Raw genomic sequence first — 22687 nt, 5'->3', positions numbered from 1 at the left:
GGTTGCACATATGTTTAACAAATGTTGACATTTTCTAATGTGGGGTTGGGAGAGACAGGGGCAGACAACTGGGAACTGAAAATGCAAGGAAATAATTAATATTTTTTAACGTTGTAACTTCCACATTATACTGCAAATGGAACTGGAGACTGGAATGTGAAGTGAAAGATTTTTCCTTCAAAGGCCAGTCATACCACGGACCCCATGTAAGCCCTCGGGAAAACCACCCATTTTCTCAAGATTACAATTTCCATCTATAAAATAGAATGGTAGAATAAATCAAGGCTTCTTAAACGTTTCCGTTTCACAGCCCTTTTTGCTGAAGAATTTTTCTATGCCCCGAGGTATAAAAGGATCTAAAATAGAAATCCAAATCATGTATTTGTTGATAGTAAAGCATAAAGTAATGTATTTAAAAAACATATTTATATATTTTTATCATGTATATATCCTATAAATATACATATATACATATATATATGCTTGCCTTATTTGTAATTTTATAATTTATGCAGAAGAAAATATTCATACCTGGGAAATAGTTTTATTTTTACTTACAGAATTAAATGCTGGTGGAATATTAATTTTCCTGAACTCTATATTCAGTTACCTGACCCCATGAGGAGTTACAAGCTGCAGTTTAAGATGCTTTGAAATAGATGATACGCAGGGTCCCTTTCTGGTAAGTGCTTTCAGTGAACTTCAAACTGAATGTAACTCTGCACAGAACAAACCCAGTTGATACAGCCAACATTAAGAATTCCTACAAGGAGAGGGTTGGAAGCTGGGTTCAGTCTTCTCTACCACATGGGGGTTGATTTTATAAAGCTACAATATGTGGTCTACTGAGGATGAAACACTTACCCACTTTTCAGCACATTCTTTACTGCTGCTGTAGAAGCGTTCTCCAGGGTTGCCTGCCCCAGCACTGCTGCTCATTAGCTGGGAGACTTCAGGAAACAAATTCACGTTTCTTTGCATTCATGTCCTCAGTGAAATGAAGGGTTCACTCCAGGCTATTGGTAAAGACACTTCTGGTTTTAGCATTCCTGCTTCTGGGATTTTAATGGTTCATTGAACAAACCCAGAATCTGAGGGGAAAATTGGGGGGTGGGGGGAAGGAAGGTGACACCCTCCCTAGACCTGCAGCAAAATTCCCTGTAAGCAATAAAAAAATTCTCTCCCAAAATGAATTGGGGAAGGGAAACCCATGAAAATCAAAGAGTAAAACAACAAAGACCTCCAAGATAATTGAGAAAATCCACAGGTAAAGTCTGCATCATTGGAATGAGGGACCAGAACAATCATGATCAATCCAGGCTCCCACAACAGAAATCCCACCCTCCCTAACCAAGGCAGGCATTAAGTGAACACATCCAGCACAAACCTGCAGCAGTCCTGTTGCTAACAGAAGCAGGAGGAGGGGGTTTCAGGATCTCACAGCCTTCCCTTGATGGGAGTGTCCTAACAGCAGAGAGATTTTTTTTAAATAAAGAAAAACACACACACACACACACACACACACATATATATGTGTGTGTATATATATATACATATATATATATACATATATATATATGTGTGTGTATATATATATACATATATATACACACATATATACATATATATATATATATACATATATATATATATATATATATATATATATATACATATATACACACACAAGAACACTTGCATTAACTCATTTTGTGCATTTACGATTTAGGGTTAATGTTGTGTTTGGACACCTTTGTGCAAATACGTGTACCTGTGTCTAAATAAATACACCTCTGTGCAAATACTTGCACAACTGTGTAAATAAGTGTACCTCTGTTCAAATAAATGTACTTCTGTGCAATATCTACCTCTTGCATCTAAGTGAACCTCTTTGTAAATAAGTGTGCCTCTGTGCAAATAATTACACCTATATGGAAATAACTACTTCTGTCTAAAGATGTATACCTCTTTAAAAATAAGTACTTCTGTGCAGATAATTATACCTGCAAGTAAATAATCTCTGTGCAAAAAATGTACCTCCGTGAAAATAAGTATATCTCTCTGCAGAAAAATGTGTACCTCTGTGCAAATAACTCTATCTGTGCAAATAAGGGTACCTTAACAACTAAAAGTAAACCACCCATTTTCTCAAGATTACAACTTCCAGCTATAAAACAGAATGGAAGACTAAGTCAAAGCTTTTTAAAATTTTCCTTCTCACAGCCCTTTTTGCTGAGGTATGTTTCCATGAACTAAGGTATAAAAGTGTCTAAAATAGATATCCAAATCAACTATTTGCTGATAGTTAATCATAAGATAATATATTTAAAACATATTTATATATTTATATTCCAAAGAGGTAAACTGATCTGTACAGAGGTAGGGTTATTTGCAGGGAGGTAGAGTTATTTGTCCTGAGGTACAAATATTTGCACAGAGATAGTTATTTTCATAGAGGTATAGTTACTTTCACAGAGGTACACTTATTTGCACAGAGCTATATTTATGTCCACAGAGGTAGTTTTTTACATACATATAGAATTGTTTGCACAGGGGTAATCTGTATAAGTGTACATTTATTTCAACCTTATTTGCACAGATGTAGTTATTTGCACAGAGGTACACTTATTTACAGAGAGATACATTTATTTGCACAGAGGTACACTTTTTCTCAGAGATCATCATTTCCATGCAGGTATAATTATCACATATCACAGGTATATGTATTTGCACAGAGTTAGTTATTTCCAGACAAGAATAATTATTGACACAAAGGTACTGCTATTAATCAGAGGTACTGTTATTTAAACAGAGGTACTGTTATTTACAGGGAGGTACAGTTATTTGCCCTGATGTACAATTATTTACACAGAGGGACATGTATTTTAGCACAAATACACTTATTTACACAGAGCTATACTTTTTTTCCACATGTATAAATATTTACACAGTGGTAGTTATTTGTACAGAAGTACATTTATTTAAACAGAGGTATCCTTATTTGCACATAGGTACACTTATTTGCAGAGAGATACACTTATTTGCAGAGAGATACACTTATTTGCAGAGAGATACACTTTTTTGCAGAGAGATACACTTATTCGCACAGATATACACTTTTTTGCAGAGGGATCATTATTTCCATGCAGGTATAATTATCTACACACAGGTAAATATTTGCACAGAGGTACACTTATTTCCCCAGTGGTACACTTACTTGCACAGAGGCAGTTATTTCCATAGAGGTATACTTACTTGCATAAAGGTTCTCTTATTTACACACAGGTAAACATATTTGCACAAAGCTCTACTTATTGGCACAGAGATAGTTATTTCCATGCAGTTATAGTTATTTGCACAGAGCGAGTTATTTGCAGAGAGATACAGTTAGTTCCACAGAGGTATACGTATTACTGCAGAGATACATGTCTTTGTACAGAGCTATATATGTTTCAACAGATGTTGTTATTTTCATACATATATAATTATTTGCACAGTGGTAGTTATTTGTACAGGGGTACATTTACTTGAACAGAGGTACCCTTATTGCACAGATGTAATTATTTGCACAGAGGTACATTTAGGAAAGGCAGGCAATACCATCCTCCGACTTGCAGCAAATTTTCCTCCAAGAAATTTTAAAACTTTCTCAAAATGAATTGAAGAGTGAAAAACCCAATAAAAGGGAAAAGTGAAACAACATTGCCCCCAAAACAATTTAGAAAGCCTTCAGGTACAGACTGCTTCACTGCAATGGGAGACCAGAACAATCCAGACTCCTACACCAGAAGTTCTGCCCTCCCTAAACAAGTTGGCCAATAGTTGACCACATCCAGCACAGACCCACACCAGGCCTTAGGGTAAAAAAAGCAGGAGAAGGGGCGCTTCAGGAAATCTCAGCCTACCCTGGATGGGAGTGTCCAAACACCAGAGAGATTTTTTTAAAAGAAAGAAAAAGACCTATACATCATATAAACATACATACATACATATATATATATAATTTTGTCATTTATGAAAAAGGAAATGTTCATACACATGAGACAGATATTTTTACCTACAGAATTAAATATTGGTGGAATATTAATTTTTCCTGACCCCTACATTCAGTGACCTGACCCATGAGGGGTTACACCCACACTTTAAGAAGCTTTGGGCTAGATGATACCCAGGTCCCTTTCTGCTGTGGGGTTTCAGGGACCTGCTAATTCCATGTAATGATTCACAGCAGAAACCAAGTTGTCACAGCCAACATTACCACTTTCTAGAAGGAGCGGGTTGGATGAAGCATTCAGACCTCTCTACCACATGGGACTTCATTTATAAAGGAGGAATGAGAGGTGTGTGGAGGATAAAAGGCTTCCCCACTTTTCAGCAGATTCTATGGAGCTGGTGCAGAGGACTTCTCCAAACGTGTGGGCCACAACTCTGCTGCTATTTACCTGTGTGAACTCAATCCAAACTCCTTCTTCTCTACCTTAATCTCCTCACTGAAATAAAAGGCTCCCTTTAGGCTATTGGGGGAAAAAAACAAACCTTCTGGTTTTACCATTTGTGCTTCCCGGATTTTAATGGCTCCTTCAACAAAGCCCGGATCCGAGGGGAAAATGGCGGGAAAACCACAGACTTCCCAGACCTGCAGCAAATTCCTCTCCGAGCAATTTAAAAACTCTCTCTAAAGTGAATTGGAAAGAGGAAAGCCAGAAAAAAGGAAAGAGGGAAACTACAGGGCAACCAACGCAGTTTAGAAAGTCCTAGGCTTTTAATGGTTCATTGCACATAGCCAGAACCTGAGGGGAAAGAGGCGGGAAAACGGCAGGAGACACGCTCCCAGACCCGCAGCAAACTTCTCTCCAAGCTATTTTAAAATTCTCTCTCAAAATGAATTGGGGAGGGGAAAGCCCGAAAAAAGTAAAGAGTGAAACAACATTACCTCTCCAGTACAATTTAGAAAGGCCTCAGCTTTTAATGGTTCATTCCACATAGCCAGCACCTGAGGTAAAAATGGCAGGAAAACGGCAGGAGACACGCTCCCGGACCTGCAACAAAGTCCTCTCCAAGCAATTTAAAAATTCTCTCTCAAAATGAAATGGGAAAAGGAAAACCCGAAAAAAGTAAAAAGTGAAGCTCCATTCCCCCTCCAGGACAAAAGACAGCCCTCAGGTAAAGTCTTCTTCATTGCGGAGAAGGAGCAGAACAATCCAGACTCCTACAACAGAAACCCCGCCTTCCTTGAGGAAGACAGCCAATCGTTGACCACGTCCCCTACAAGCCCCGAGCAGGCCTTGGCAACAAAAGCAGGGGGAGGGGGACTTCGGGAGCTTTCAGGCTACCGTAGATGGGAGTGTCCAAACCCCAGAGTGATTTTTTTTTTTTTTAATAGAAATAAAAAGTATGACCTACACAAAAATAGTTACATCAGCTCATTTTGTGGCGGCAAAGAACTGGAAATTGAGGGGATGCCCCTCCACTGGGCTAGGGGTGATTAATTTGTGGAAGATAAATGCAAGGGAATATCACTGTGCTTTAAAAAATAATAAACAAGTTGATTTTTAAAATTAAGGGAAACTTACATGAACTAATGCTGAGGGAAGAGCTGAATCAAAAGAATATTGGGGTACAGCAGAATTAGTGGAGGGGTAACCATGAATGGCTAAGCTCTTCTGAGTTACAGGAAATTTCAAATTAACTCAAGGACTTCTGAAAGAAAATGCTAACTACCTGCAGAGGGAAAAAATGATATATGGAAGTATCTATTGTTCACATATATATCTATAATAAATGTTGGCCTTTTCTAATGTGGGGTTGGGAGAGAGAGGGAAAGACAACTGGGAACTGAAGATGCAAGCAAAAGAATTAATATTTTTAATGATTTAACTTTCATATTTAATGGAAAGGGAACAGGAGACTGGAAAGGGGAGTTGAAGATATTTTGTTCAAATACCAGTCATCCCTCTAACCGCATGGAAGCCCTTGGGAAAACCACCCAATTTCTCAAGGTTGCAACTTCCATCTATAAAATAGAATGGTACACCAAATCAGAGCTTCTTATACTGTTCCCACTCACAGCCCTTTTTCTGAGGGATTTTTACATGACCCATAGTATATAAGTATCTAAAATAGATATCCACATCAAGTATTTGCTGATAGTAAATCATTAAGCAATTTATTTAAAAACATATTCATATATTTATATAACATATATATTATATAAAAATTTCCTATTTATATATCATATAAATATATGTTTTCTATATTTATAAAATTTATCATTTATGTAAAAGAAATTATGCATACAAATGAGATGGATTTATTTTTACCTACAGAATCAAATTAGTGAAACATTATATTTTCATGAGCTTATATTCAATTACCTTGCCCCATTAGGATTTACAACCCACAGTTTAAGAAGCTTTGCCCTTCAAAGCTCTGATGTGTCATCTGTCATAGAAGAGAGATTGGCCCATCATCTCTGAATACATGTTTGAAATATGAATATGCAAAGTCAACTCAGTATTGATATTGGGGAGAATATTATCATTTCATTGTAACAGCAATGAGCTTTTCCTTCCCAATATGCACATGTCTAATATTTGTATTGCACTGATGCACTGATGCACTGATGCACTGATGCACTGATTGCACAATTTCAAAAGTAATTAAGGCTTCTTAGTCCCTCTTGTTTCTCTAGTATTGTGTTAGTGATCAGGCTGGGTGCAGAATTAAAGCTATTAGAAAAAATGTCTTCATCATGAATCCTAAATTACATCCTTAGGGCAAGGTGAGGGGGGAAAAGGAAGCCATGTCAATTTTTCCCAAGATGTTACAATTAATTTGGCATCAAGATTTCAGAATTCCAAGTTCACTCAGAACCCAAAACTTTTCTCGCCTTTTATGTTGATAATGGATTTCAACCAGATTAACTGGGGGGAAAAGAGACATTATACCCTCAAGTAGGTAATTTCTCACAGTGAGTGCCTTAGTATTACCTCTATTGGGAGTAACAGGACAGATAAGGAAGATAAGGAATATATGGTAGTCAGCTAAGGTCTGTAAGGAGATCACAGGCACCTCCCTTAGGTTCCCATTTGGGAATTAGATTAATTAATATGGACATTAACCTGAATGGACAATGGATGCAGTCATTAATGTCAAGGTTCAGGTGTTTAAGAGATGCAAGTGTGAGATCAAAGCACAACATCCAAATGGAAATGGCAACACAATTACTTCTGGAACATGTCCTACTATTAAATGAGGGTGGGTTTTGAAGAAGGCCCAAAATGTTAGCCCATGCTTTCTTTCAAAATCAATCTGTCAGTGACTAGATATTATTGCTCTATTATGTTTTGGGGATGAATTTTCATGTCTGCATAAGTTGACAAAGGAGATTTGTTTTCAAAATGTTCTGAACAATTCAAAGTCCTAAAAAAGGAAAAATGAGCTAAGCTTTTGTATAAGGGGCTAAAATCCATGGGGGGCTTCCCCTCTAGCATGATCCTGTCAGTTATCATCCTTGGGTACTTTGGGTCTCTGCTGATATTCTACCACAGGCCTTGGGAACATGTGGAGGCTCCATCTTTCACCTCAAAGGAACTGCCAATTTTTCGCCTTACCATATTGGAGGGCAAGAAAGGAGAAGGATGGTCTGGTGCCTATTATGTACCATGTACTGTGCAAAGTGCTTTTTAAAATTTTTATCTCATTTGCTCTTCCCAACAACTCTTTGAGATAGGTAATATTATTTATTCCCATTTTACAGTTGAAAACTGAGGTAAATTGAGGCAGGAGATAGAGTGTAAATGGAACCGTTACAAGAAGTGGAGACAGTGAAACTAGATGAAATCAATATGGAAAAGTAGGTCAGAGATATATTGTGCCGGAATTCAAATGATATAGCACCTATATAGTGTATCCCAGAGGGCAAAGGGAAACACTTGAAGATTCCTGAGCATGAGGCTGACAACCTAGCCTGTTATTCCAGGGTATCCATTTGGGAGCTGTGTGGAAGATACTTTAGAGTTTGGGACAGAATGGACATAGAGTTGATGATTAGGAGACTCTTCCAATATACAGTGATCCAAGACAAGGATGAAACATGCTCTCCATTCAAAGAAAGAACAGGCAGTCTGAATGCAGACTCAAGTATACTGTTTTTAAAACTTTCTTCATTTTTCTTGAGCTTTTTCTGGGCGGGGGGAGCTGTGTTTTCTGCTACAACATGACTGTTATGGAAATGTTTTACGTAACTATATAGGTATGCCTTATAAAATGCTTCCATTCTCAATGTAGGGGAAGCTTTAGGCAGAGAGGAAGGAGAGAATCTGAAGCTAAGATTTTTTTTTAAAAATGAATGCTAGGACTTGTGAAAGAATCCAACCATTCTGGAGAGTAATCTGGAATTATGCCCAAAAAGTTATCAAAATGTGCATACCCTTTGACCCAGCCATACTACTACTTATATCCCAAGGAAATACTAAAGAAGAGAAAGGGACCTGTATGTGCCAAAATGTTTGTGGCAGCCCTTTTCATAGTGGCTAGAAGCTGGAAGATGAATGGATGTCCATGAATTGGAGAATGGTTGGGTAAATTATGGTATATGAATGTTATGGAATATTATTGTTCTGTAAGAAATGACCAACAGGAGGAATACAGAGAGGCTTGGAGAGACTTACATCAACTGATGCTGAGTGAAACGAGCAGAACCAGAAGATCATTATACTCTTCAACAATGATACTGTACGAGGATGTATGCTGATGGAAGTGGATTTCTTCAACATAGAGAAGAGCTAATCCAATTCCAATTGATTAATGATGGACAGAATCAGCTACATCCAGAAAAGGAACACTGAGAAATGAGTGTAAACTGTTATTTTTACCTTCTGAATCCAATTCTTCCTGAGCAACAAAATATTTGGTTCTACACACATATATTGTATCTAGAATATACTGTAATATATTTAACATATATAAGACTGCCTGCCATCTGGGGGAGGGGGTTGGGGGAGGAAGGGAAAAAATCTGAATAGAAGTAAGTGCAAGGGATAACGTTGTAAAAAATTACACATGCATATGTACTGTCAAAAAAATGTTATAATTATAAAATAAAAATTAAATTATAAAAAAAATGAATGCTAAAAATGTTTGTATATGTGACAATGGAAAAATTTAATCCTACATTAAAAAAGATACTTAACAATACATAGTATGGCTGAGACTATGTCCCTAGTACCTTAGAAGTTACTACTAATGCTTTCCCAAGTGGGCCTGTGCTTCCCTTAGGGAAGTGTATATGTCCTGGGCCTCTCTGTCCCTTGGAAAAGTCCATTACCTAACTCAGCCCCTTTGATCTCTTCTACCACAGTTGGAAATGTTTGTCATCCCCCAGCAAAAAAAATTAAGAATTGTCCCAATTATTCAATCCATGTGTTTTATAACACACATGCCAGTTTGATTATATCGAACAGACATTTATTTGTTCCCCAGTGTGTGCAACACAGAGCATGAGGTGCAAAGGATTTGAAGTGATACATAGACATAGTCCTGCTGTGACAGCTAAGTCATCTATAATACCTTTTAAATGCCTATCTGGGGAGAAAAGGACATCGTTTGCACTCCAGTACCTACTTCCTTCCACTGACTTTACTAAACAAACTGAGAATAGTAGAGTTTGTGTTAACTATAAAGTAGTCTGGACTTTGACATTAAACATCAACTTCCTATTCATTAATGACCAGTGGTAATTTGCTAAATCTGATTTCAAATTACTAAAAGCAGCCATGTTCCCTTCTCACTATAAGTCAAGAGCAGGCACTATTTAATAGGGAATTCTACAAAATCATATTCTCTCGAATTAATAAATGTATTTGCATGTGACAAGGTGTTGCATTACAATTTGTGTGCTAAAGGTCCATCACAGAGGAGGACCATGATCTATGTACTTTGAGTTGATGAATTCCATTTCTTGAAATCCTTTAGAATAGTCACTGGGGAGAGAGGGTTGTTTTTGAGCAGGGTTTAATGGAAATTTTTTTTTAATTGACTTTTATTTTTACTCCAGGGTTACGTTTTATCAGTCCTGATTATTACCATATAAGTCTGTCTCCCACTTTAGATTTCCTTTAGTTACATCAGCAATCTAAAAAGAAAACCTTCTATTTGCATTCTGCATATTCTCACAAAGTAACTATTACTTGGAATCGTTTTGAAATAGAAATATATGGACACACTGAGTAGGATGTCTCTTCTACCTACTTAGCCATCTTTTTCTAATTAACATATGTGCATTTTTTTCCTCACTGGGGTCACCATTGTTTGAAAACAAAAATCCTGTGCAAAGTAAAAAAAAAAAAAAAAAAGAAAATAATAAACAGAACATGGCACTCCAAAATCCTCTCATAACTAGCAGAGGCAAAAGTTCCTTGATAATATGGATATCAGAGAAAAAAACACAGGCTGATTGTTTTCGTACCCCCAAAAGATTTTCACAGGAGTTGATCCTTTTTTTCTTCACCATGACACCGAACGTATATTACAGTTTGTAGCTTCACTTTTCATTGATGGAAAATTTGCTGCCAATGTTTAAAGCTAATTTTTACTCAATTTCGTATGAAGACTCTGTCACTGAATGGCTTAAGGACATGAAGTTTAAGTGATCTAATTTACACATCTAATTCTGACAGAGTTTACATATTATCATCCTATCTTGTGGGATTATGCTGGTGACACTATTCTCACTTGAGTACACAAAATGGTATACTTGCATTTAGCATGCAGGGACATGTTCCTGTACCACATGGGTGGATGAACACATGGATACGTAGATAAATGCCCATGAGACAGAAATACCAGCCATTAGCAAGTTGACAAGAATACTAAAGTATTTCTATGTCTCTGTTTCTCGTGTTCTTTCCCCTCCCCCTTATTGTTAAGAATAATGGAAATATAAAAGTAATTCAAGTCATCATTTCACCAACAGTACTCAACTCCCAAGGGATCTTTCTAATGCTGTGGTGAAGAGACAATTTTAATAATCATTACTCCTCTGACAAGGAGTGCAAAATGAAGAGCTTCATATGAACAGAAAGTGAGCCAGACATCCTTGGTCCTCTATTGCAAACCTTATTTTGTTTCCTGTACTCCAGCCTGTATCTTCCACTTTTAGTGTATACAGAGCACATGTTCTGATTCTCTGTCATGAAGTTATTTGACTCCAACCACTGAGGATTTTTCACCAAAATCGTCTCTAAGATTTTGTAATTTATCTATAAAATTGTTTACCAGTCAGTCCATGTGTGAATGTGGAGTTTTATAACATACATGCCAATTTGATTTTACTGAACAGACATTTATTTGTACTCCAGTGTGTGCAAGGTAGAGTATTAGGGGCAAAAGGATTTGAAGTGATACATAGACAAAAAGAGAGAGAGAGAGAGAGAGAGAGAGAGACAGAGAGAGAGAGAGAGAGAGAGAGAGAGAGAGAGAGAGAGAGAGAAAGAGAGAGAGAGAGAGAGAGAGAGAGAGACAGAGACAGAGACAGAGACAGAGACAGAGACAGAGACAGAGACAGAGACAGAGACAGAGACAGAGACAGAGACAGAGACAGAGAGAGAGAGAGAGAGAGAGAGAGAGAGAGAGAGAGAGAGAGAGAGAGAAAGAGAGAGAAAGAGAGGAGAGAGAGAGAGAATCCCTTATCTTTTTTTTCTAGGCAGTATTTTTATTTTTCCAATTACATGTAAAAATCGTTTTTCAGTATTCATTTTTGTAAGATTAGGAGCTCCAAATTTTTCTCCCTCTGTTCTTCTCCCCTCTTACAAAAATTGTGCAATTATGTGCAATTACTTTAACCATATTTCCATATTAGTCATAATATGAAAGAAAACTCAGACACAGCTAGGTGGCGCAGTGGATTGAGCACCAGCCTTGAATTCAGGAGGACCTGAGTTTAAATCTGGTCTCAGACACTTAACACTTCCTAGCTGTGTGACCATGGGCAAGTCACTTAATCCCAGCCTAAGAAAGAAAGAAAGAGAGAAAGAGAGAAAGAGAGAAAGAGGGAGGGAGGGAGGGAGGGAGGGAGGATAAATTTTGAATTGAGGTCCTCTTGATTTCAGGGCTGGTGCTCTATCCACTGCACCACCTAGCTACCTCATATATAAATTTTCAAGCTCAATCTGATAATGCTTTTTTTCACTAACATATTTAAGAAAGTACAAAGCAATATTTCATGTAAAAAGTAACATTTTTTTAATCATCATAATCAAAATAATTTTTGCAAATGAGTTGTGTATGAGGACTGGACGAAATGCTATTTTCCCCTTAAGATTTTTTTAGACAAAGCACAATATCCATTAAGTTTTACCTATTCAAATTCTCTATCATTGAGACAAATGGCAATGAAATTTTAAAAGCACAAGAAATATTGTTTTTATTAGGATCAATTTTTGTTATATACATAGAGGTAACTATAGTTCTTTATACTTCTTTAAGCAATGCAAAGAAATCAGTTGGATAGCCAAATAATTCTTTGTTTTAAATAATCTCTCTCATCAGCTGTTATACTAACATATTTATATTAAACTGAAATAAGAATTTTGGATTGGAAGATGTAGAAATAAACGTGAGATTCAATAAAATAAGTGAGAATTCTCATAATTTTTCCTTAAATCATCATAAATAATTGGATGTTCTAGATACCTCAAAACTGAGGAATTTCAATATCTAGTTCTTTACATTATTTAATTAGTGAAATGAATGGTGAAATGATGCAGCTTTCTCATTTTTCCAAAATATTTTTACATTAACTATTTAATCTATGCTCACATTTTATAATTTGTAGAAAATAAGCCAGAAATAGAACACAGGAGTTTTCCTTTTATAACCTTCATGCTTTCCTTTACCTAAGAGCCTGCCAAATTATGCAGTTCAGAGAACTTTCTTATCAGACATTAGTGTACATCAGGATCACTAACTGTGGAGCCAACATTTATTCTTTAAAGAGTAATTTTTAAAAATTTTCTTAATAGAGACTGAACAGATAAAACATGATTGTTTGTACTCATCAGAGAAGATAAATTAAAGGGCCAGAATAAAAGAAATTCTGGATACCATATAATTAAACTCTCCTGAACAAAAATGAAAAATGTGGTAAGACAAGCTGATGGTCTCATCATTTAGAGAGGAACAGAAAATGGGAAAACAAAGCCATAAATTCACCATGTATTCAATGGATCTACAGTCTCATTATATTTAGGGATCAAGTATCTACTATTTGTCCCAAAGTGTTTTACAAATATTATCTTATTTGAATTGAAGTAAAAATCAAGGAAAGACTAAATGTAATTTCACATACCATTATAAAAATTGACTATGATTAATCCTTTTGGGAAGCAATGCAGAACAATATTTCATTCTCAAACATAAGAAAAAGAAGGTTTGAATACATAAAATGGAAAGGAATGATGATACCTGTGAATTAATTCTAAATCCTCTACTTTTCATCAGCTGGGACATGGCTTTTTACAACTCTGGGTTAGCACACATTGCAATCATTACTCCTTTGATCTTATTTAAAAAAAAAAAACAATGCAATAACAATAATACTACTTGACATTTTGAACAGTGATTGAAACTGCAAATCATTAGAAAGGATGCTTTTCTCATTCAGATAAACTAAGTACTCACTACCAAATGAATTTGTCTAAAATAAACTTTTAAAATATTATGAGCTAGTATACCCTTAACAAGTGTGTAAAAAACATCTGTTTGGTGCTAGAATTTAATTGTTAGTATCTTTAATTCTGTGTACAGAAGGGAGGTCTCCTTGGACCACATGGTCAATGAGTTTGACATGTTTACTTACCATACTACTGGTCATAGTAATATGGCATGTCCACCCAGGAGCGTCCAATGGCCACCACTTTGTGCAATCTGAGCAGACAAAAGAAAAAGCAGAGATGTTTTGAAAAAGAAAAACCTAGCAACATTCCTATAAGTTGCTGTACTTTCCAAACATTCTATTACAAGTTAAAATATCAGAGAGCATTTCTATAAAATATCTTTTCTGATCCTTCCAGATACTTTCTAAATATCATATTGTTTACATGTTAGGTTCATGAAAGATCTCCAAAAATTGGAATGACATATTTTAGGAAAATTGAATTATACATAACAGTGGAAATAAAGATTAATAGAAAGGGGTTAATTTAAATTAAAAAATCCTATATAAACAAAATTGTCTCTAGGATCGCTATATTCCAGAAAACGTTGAATACAATAGAAATGTTATTAACTACAGCATAAAACATTTCATCAATTTTTGTTTCTTAAATATCAATCCAAGTAATAACTTTTCCTTGACTTATTTAAATTTGTTAACTCCAACGGATCATTATACTTTAACATCAGACTTAAAATTTACAAGGAACCAAAACTAAGATTAACCTAACTGATAGTTGTTTGACTCACAGAAATCTAAACGCATGAAGAAAACGCAAAGAGGAAAAGTTCTGAAGCATTAATACCTCTAACTAGAAAGACACTATCTATTTAAAATGTTTGGGAATAGTTGGGAAAGTTGAGAAGAGAATTTCAATCTCCTTTCTGAATTTCCTTTGATTTATACATTCATATTTTTCTACCTATTTAAAAATCAGATTTTGTTTTTCATTGTTTCAAATGAATTAAGCTAATAGAATTCTTCAATTCTGCAATACATCTCATTTGAGTCAATTTAAAATAAATTGTTAAAATTAAAGATAAATTGCTTAAAATGTAATAGCATTGCAAGGTATACAGTACTCTTTTAATCAGGCACTATGAAAATCTTATAATTAGCACTCCCAGATATCCATCAATTGGAGAATGGTTGGGTAAATTATGGTATATGAATGTTATGGAATATTATTGTTCTTTAAGAAATGACCAACAGGAGGAATACAGAGAGGCTTGGAGAGACTTACATCAACTGATGCTGAGTGAAACGAGCAGAACTAGGGGATCATTATACACTTTAACAATGATACTGTATGAGGATGTATTCTGATGGAAGTGGATATCTTCAACATAGAGAAGAGCTAATCCAATTCCAATTGATCAATGATGGACAGAATCAGCTACACCCAGAAAAGAAATACTGGGAAATGCATATAAACTGTGAGCATTTTTGTTGTTTGTTTGTTTGTTTTCTTTCTCTTCCCAGATTATTTTTACCTTCCGAATACAATTCTTCCTTTGCAACAACAACAACAAAATTCTGTTCTGCACATATATATTGTACCAAGCATATACTATAAGATATTTAATATGTATGGGACTGCCTGCCATCTAGGGAAGGGGGTAGAGGGAAGGAGGGGAAAAATTCGGAACAGAAGGGAGTACAAGGGATAATGTTGTAAAAAAATTATCTATGCATATATACTGTCAAAAAATGTTATAACTATAAAATTAATAAAAATATATATATATATAAATAATTAGCACTCCCAGGTTTGAGGCAGTGAAAGGGGCTGCACCCCCAGTTTAGGATCTTTGAGAGATTACTTAATCTCTAATTGCTCCTCACCTTTGAAAAAGAAATCTATTGATCCTGGGGTCCTTTTAGCTTCTCCAAACATGTATAATTCAATATTCTAATATATATTAGAACACAGAGACATGTGTTAAAATTCTATCTCAGATAATGCCTATTGATGCAACCTTGAGGAATTCTCTGTAGTTTTCTGGAGTTTTTGTAATCAACCCGATTTTACTTACAAATAGGAAATAGTTACTTATATCAACCTCAACCAAAAAATAAGAATCTGTCCATATAAAGTTATTATGATGACAAGGAAGATCAATTCACAAATTGAGAAAAGGACAATGTCAAAACACCCATGAGCAAAACCCAACAGAAAAATGGGAAGTGGTCGTGAAGCCAGAAAGATTTCATGGAAGAACACAAAAAGAAGCTTAAAAATCATATAAGAGAAAGAGAAGTGAAATTGGGTAAAGAAATGAGAAGGATGCAAGAGAATTATGAAAATAAAAGGAGTAAACATCTTGGAAAAAACCAATTGCTTGAAAAGCAGAATTGGTCAATTGGAAAGAGAGTCTCAAGAATTGATGGAAAAAATATCCTTAAAAATGGAAAAGGAGCTACAAAAGTCAGAATTCAACAAGTGGAGATTAATGACTCTCTGAGAGAGATATGAAGAAAAAAGAAAGAAGGGTGTTCACGTATTTTCTAAACCCATGCAGCAAATGTATGGGAAGACATGAACAGTAATCACACAAGCAGAGCAACAAGCAAAGATTGGGGCCATATCCTCATGAATGAAAGTACAAATCTATCTGAATTTGTCAGTAAAAATGTTTGTCTCTATCGTATATATAATTTTTAATTTCATAACTAAAATAACTATACTTTTTTGCTTAAGCCATGTGCTACAACATTTATTTCAAAACCTGTTTAACTGTGAGTTTAATGAATAGTCACGAATAGGTAATTTCGTGATAACAATAATTATACAAATTAACTCAGAATAAAATAAATGATAATGAAATGTGATCACACAGAGCAGTTAGCAACACATATAAACTGTTGCTAACAGTGTGGTTTTTTTAAACACTGAAAATATGTATAATGTTAAATCACAATAAAAATGCTGGTATCAATCATTAGAATATATTTCAATGACAAAGTATTTCCCAATGAATCAATGCAATATTGAAGTTTTTATAGCTCTGAAATCTATCACAGAAACCATTTAGCTAAAGAATAAAATACATTTGAAGAAATGACCAAAGACATTGCCTTAATATACTAAAAGAAAATTCTAGAATGTGGTCATACCTGTCAAAGAAATAGATTAGTTGATTATGTGGTGGCTAAGTTCATTTTATGTTGAAATTTTACATGGACTTGAGAACTTGCCCCTTCTGCTTTCTCCACGGCGTTGGCCGGCATCTCCTGGAGGGCTCGGACATGTGAGGATTGTTCCAACACAAAGGTACATATTGCTAGGACTGGAGAGATATTCTGTTTAAAAAAGGGAAAAAAATAAATTATTTATTTTGTCATTGTCAATTATCCAGGAATAACCCCATTTTTTAAAAATTTTGATTATACTTTACAGACAAAGTAAACACTTTATCATTGTCTGATTATTTCAGGCTATGCCAGATGCAAATTAAGATTGAAAAGCATAAAGCACATGAACATATAGCTATTGATAATTTTAAAAAATGATTAATAATCATAACTTGGATTGTTCTCCTCCTGGTATGAGCTAAAATTCCTTGCAAAATATTTTTTCTTATATTAATTTAAGTTTCCTTTCTTTAGATTTTTCATTGATTCCTTTTATATTCTTGACTTTTTTATTCCAAATAAATTTTGTTATTATTTTTTCTAATTCAGAAAAATATTTTTGATAGTTTAATTCATATGGTTTGAATATATATATATATATATATATATATATATATATATATATATATATATATATACACACACACACACACATATATATGCTCAGTGCTCTGTTTAGTCAGACACTGTAGTGCTTCTAGAAATTTTGCTGATAACCATGGAAGTTACTTTGGTGTAAATAATAACTAGCGGCGGTGGAAACTTCACTGGTGGTTTTGATAGCAGTCGTGATGTTGGAGGATATGAATGGATTTGCAATGATAAAGATGGGAAGGAAGTGGCTCTGGTTACTATGAAAGAAACAGAGACTTTGGACACGGTGAACAAGGTGACATAAAGCAGGACAGAGTTTTTGGTAGCAAGTATGATAACTAGGCAACAAGGGGGTAGCAGCAACTTTAGACATAGGAAAAGTGACAGCACTTTGCCAACGGCAGTGATGGGTCCTCCATCTTTGGTACCAAGAAAGGAAGAAACTTCGGAAGCAAGAATTCCTGCCCTTGTGGTAGGGACCGATATTTTGCCAAACCCCATCACCAAAAGGGCTAAAGTGATTCACGTGTTAAAGGCACTGGCAGAAAAATGAATTACCGTTAGGAAACAAAGTTCAGTGGGAGAACAAAGTTAGAAAAGTGACAGGGAACTGTGGGTCACAACACATTGGCGAATTCAGCCGAGTACAAGGACCAGGAATTCTAGCATTTCAAGAAGACATATTCTAGCCAGAATGTTTTGTGGGGGGAGGGGGGACAGAGGTTGTTTTCATTTCAGTTCTGTGGGCATTTTAAAACATCACAACAAAAATGTACTAAACTTCTGCTTGTCTCAGTTGCCTCCACTGGTGTGGACTGAACTCTATGACCTTTGAGACTTCCCAGCTCTTCATTTTAAGAGATTGCAAATGGTTCTGTAACAACTGGATCTCAAGTCCTGTTGTACTGAAATTATCCCACAGGTGAGCGGTATCCAGGATTTTCACTAGTCTAACTAAAGAAATGCATCTTATTGAATAGGCCGACTTCAGGAAATTTGGTAGTGGGATTAACAAGATGAAAGTCAGGAAAACAAATATTACAGCAAACATTTACTAAATGCTATGAAATTCACAAAGGCCTTTCAAGGCTACTTCATCCGATCCTAAAAACAACCTTAGAAGGTAGGAGCTATTATCCTTATTTTACAGATGAGGAAAACTGAGGGCAGAGATTAAAGTAACTTCAGTCCACAGAAACTAAAAAAAAAAAAAAAGGAACTAAGATTTGTGGGACGAAAAGCCCAGCATTTTAACATTTGCAAAGGGCTTGACATCTATTATCCCACTGTCTGCACAAAAACCTGGCCAGGTGGAAGCTAGGACTATGCCCATTTTACAAATGAAAAAACAAACAAACAAAGACAGATTGAGGCCTAAGGAGGGAGCTGTCCAGCATCATGATTATCCACAGCACAATTAGAAAATGGCCCTTCCGAAGTCCGAGCACAGACCTCCACCCATTCAAGACCGCCCTTAATAGGGGACGGGAGGTGCAGCAGCCTGAGCTCTGGTACCAAAAGTATCCTTTGCTTTTAAATAAATAATTATCAAAACCAAGTTTTGCACAGTCAGCCAAATATGTCCTTTGCTTTTAAACCAAATTAACCAAGACCAAGTTTTGCCACAGGCACCAAAATATATCTTTTTTTAAAAATACAAATTACCCAACACTCTCTCTTTTTCTATCTGTCTGGTATTTCTCACAGGGTCCCTGTTCCTTTCTCTCTCTTAGTTTCACTGATGATTTCTCTCTCACTCTCTTCTTTCCCTCCCTCTATGCTTGTTTGTCTATATTTCTCTGGTATTTCTCTCTCTCTCTCTCTCTCTCTCTCTCTCTCTCTCTCTCTCTCTCTCTCTCTCTCTCTCTCTCTCTTTCTCTCTCTCTCTCTCTCTCTCTCTCTCTCTCTCACACACACACACACACACACACACACACACACACACAGACACACACGGACACACACAGCCAAAGGGAGAGGAGTCAAAAAGGGACAGAGAGAGAAAGTCACAAAGAATGAGAAAGAAAAAGAGAAACAGAATGCTAGAGAAATACAGAGACAGAATGACAGATAGCTCTAGAGAGGGAAAAGAAAAAGTGAGAGAGAAAGAAAAATAGGGCTTGACATAGAGTGAAATATAGAGAGAAAGATGGAGTTATAGCCAGAGAGAATAAGCCAGAATGAGACAATGAGAGAGAGAGACAGAAAAGGCCAGAGGGAAAGAGAAAGAGTCAGAGAGTGAGATAGAAATTGAAAAAGAAAGAAAGAGAGAAAGCCACAGAGAAAGCCACAAAAACAGAGAAAAGTAGAGAGAAACAAAGGGACAGTGAGAAAAAAGCAAGAGAGATAGAAAGAGATACAAAGACAAAAAGACAGACAGATAAAGATGGGGGGGAGAGAGAGAAAGAAAAAGGGTGATTCAGAGAGATAGAATGAAACAGAGACAAAGACAGAGCCATAGTGAAACAGAATGGGAGAGGAAAGAAAATGTCAGAGGAAGAGAGAGAAAGCCAGAGGAAGAGAGAGTAAAAAAGAGAGAAGGGAAGCCAAAGAGTGATAGAGAAAAAATGAGTTTGAGAGAAACAGGTACACAAAGAGAGAAAGAACAAGAAACAGACAGAGAGAATGAGAGACAGAGAGAAAGAATGAAAGACAGAGACAGAAAAAACAAGAGACAGAGAGAGAAAGAACAAGAGACAGAGAGAGAAAGAACAAAAGACAGATAGAGAAAGAATGAAAGACAGAGAAAGAACAAAAGACACAGAGAGAAAGAACGAAAGACAGAGAAAGAATGAGAGACAGAGAGAAAAAGAACTAGAAACAGAGAAAGCAAGCCAGAGCAAGAAAGAATAGAAACTAAATGCCAGAGGGAGAAAAAGAAAGCCAAATAATAGGGAAGAGGCAATGCATAAGAAAAAAAGAAAAAGGAATAAAGAATGAGAAGAGAAAGGGGGGACAAATATTGAAAAAGATAGAGAGAAAGAGAAATAAAAAAGAGTAAGAAAGGCAGAAAATGCACACACACACACACACACACACACTCAGAAAGAGAGGAGGGGGGGAGGAAAGCCAGAGAGTGAGAGTGAGAGAGAGAGAGAGAAAGAGAAAAGTAGGCATTAAGAGAGAAACTGACACAGAGAGAGCAAGCCAGAACAAGCTAGAGAGGAAAAAGTGAAAAAGAAAGTGTCAGGGGTTGGGGGAAGAGAGACAGACAGACAGACAGGACAGAGTGAGGGGAAGACAGAGTGAGTGAGTGAGAAAAAGAAGGAAAAAGAGATTAATAGGAACCCAAAGAAAGCCAGAGAGTGAAAGAGGGATGAAAAAGAGTAAAAGAAAGGATCAGAGAGACAGAAAAAGACACAAAAGATCCAGAGAGTGCAAGCCAGAGTGAGGCAAAGAGAGAAGTGCCAGGGGAAGAAGTGCCAGAGAATGAGAGAGTGAGAAAGACAGAAAAAAAATAGTCATAAACAGAGAAAGAAAGAGAGAAAGAGCCAGAAAGAGAACTAAAAAAAGACAGAGACAGTAAGAGAAAATTTTTTAAAAAGTGATTCAGAGACACAGAAACTGAGACAGAGACACAGCTAGAGATAGAAAAGAGAGAACATGACAGGGAGAGAGGAAGAGACAAAACGTGACAGTGATAAAGATAAAACAAGAGAGTGAGAGACAGAAACAATGAAAGAGAAGTCAGAGAGATAGAGGCAGAGACAGTGAGAAAGTTGGAAAGAACGAGAGAGAGAGAGAGAGAGAGAGAGAGAGAGAGAGAGAGAGAGAGAGAGAGAGAGAGAGAGAGAGAGAGAGAGAGAGAGAGAGAGAGAGAGAGAGAGAGAAGGGAGAAAATGAGACAGACAGACACAAAGACATGGAGCCAGTGAAAGAGAAAGAAAAACAGAGTCAGAGAGAAAGAGACAACTGGCCTCTTCTAGCCTCAGTGTGAGATCTCCATCTCCTCCTACCCACAAGAATCTTTGCCAATGGAGCAACTCTCCCGTCCCAGGTCAGGTCTCCTTTGCTCCACCTTCTCAGTCTTGTCCCCTACATGATCCTCTTTTTCTGAGACCAGGGAGCTCTCCTCAATGCTCATCTTTCTCAACCTTTCCCCAGCCTTTGACACAGATCACCCCTCTCTCCTTTCTGAGATTCTCTTCTCTACGGTTTTAGGACAAGATCCTCTCCAGGCTCTCCTCCACACTTTCTGACCCCTTACCTGTCTTCTGAACTGGCTCTTCCACCAGATCACATCCTCTAATCACAGGTGTCCCTCCTCCTGGCTCTTCCTCTTTTCTCCCTCTATATAATGGATCTCATCAGCTGCCATGCATTTAATCACCATCTCTGGGCTAACAATTTGCAAATTCTTCTTCCCTCTCCTGCCCTAATTTCTCTGCCGACTTTTAGTCCTGCATCCCTACTGACCTGCCTGGATACCTTTAAGTTATGTTTAAAAACTAAAAGCCATCTAAGGAAAGCCTTCTTTAATTCCTCTTCTTGTGCTTTCCCTCTTCTAATTATTTCCTATTTCATCCGTACAAAGTTGCCTATTTACATATTGTCTCCTCATTAGACTGTAAGCTCCTTGAGGGCAGAGATTGTAGTGTGTGTGTGTGTGTGTGTGTGTGTGTAATTGTGTATATGAACCAGTTTGTATCAGAATGCCCAACACATGGTGGGTCTTTTATAGATCTCTATAGAATGGAATTGAAAATTTCAGGCCTTTGATATCATCTTGGTTTATCACTCTCTTCTTCCAAATCCCTGCTTCTGCCTTTTTCATTTATCTTCTCAAGTTGTAATCTAGTTCCACAAAAGCAACAGCCTTCTGAAGGCTAGATGACACAAGGTTCTGTTCAGAAAACTCCCTATCATTCTCTTCACTGTTACCTCCAGCAGATTTCCTCATTCTTCCCTGTTTATTTTGGTACTTTTAGAAAAAAAAATTTCTTTTCATAGTCTTTCTGTTGTTTCTCTCTTGCTATTGTTGTCTATGTTTATTCACTCTTCCTACATTTCTGTTGTGTGAGGCATTTAAGAAACAAATAACCCCTTTCTAGTGGTACTTCTAGAAATATTTACTATTTTACTATTTACTATTAGCTTTTTGTCCCCATATTATTGTTCCCATCTGCAGGATAAGTCACCCTGGAGTACATCCTCAGCTCTAACACTCCATCCCTTCCCGGTATCTACTTGGTTTGCATTAGTCTTGCCTTATTCCAGTCAATCAGGTCCATTGTATGTGAAGGC

General features: G+C 36.4%; 1 long non-coding RNA gene across 1 annotated transcript in view; it reads right to left on the bottom strand.

The window, feature by feature from the left end:
* LOC141553860 (uncharacterized) overlaps window positions 1-22687 on the bottom strand; it is a 299736-nt gene that overhangs the window by 151908 nt on the left and 125141 nt on the right. The window contains exons 3-4 of the long non-coding RNA XR_012485695.1: window positions 16832-17017; window positions 13859-13926 (exon numbers count right to left, since the gene is read on the bottom strand). This is a non-coding gene — a long non-coding RNA (uncharacterized LOC141553860). The remainder of the gene's footprint in view (window positions 1-13858; window positions 13927-16831; window positions 17018-22687) is intronic.

This window comes from Sminthopsis crassicaudata, chromosome 2 (genome assembly GCF_048593235.1).
Source record: "Sminthopsis crassicaudata isolate SCR6 chromosome 2, ASM4859323v1, whole genome shotgun sequence".
NCBI classification, from domain to species: domain Eukaryota; kingdom Metazoa; phylum Chordata; class Mammalia; order Dasyuromorphia; family Dasyuridae; genus Sminthopsis; species Sminthopsis crassicaudata.
This window is presented reverse-complemented; position numbering and strand designations above follow the sequence as displayed.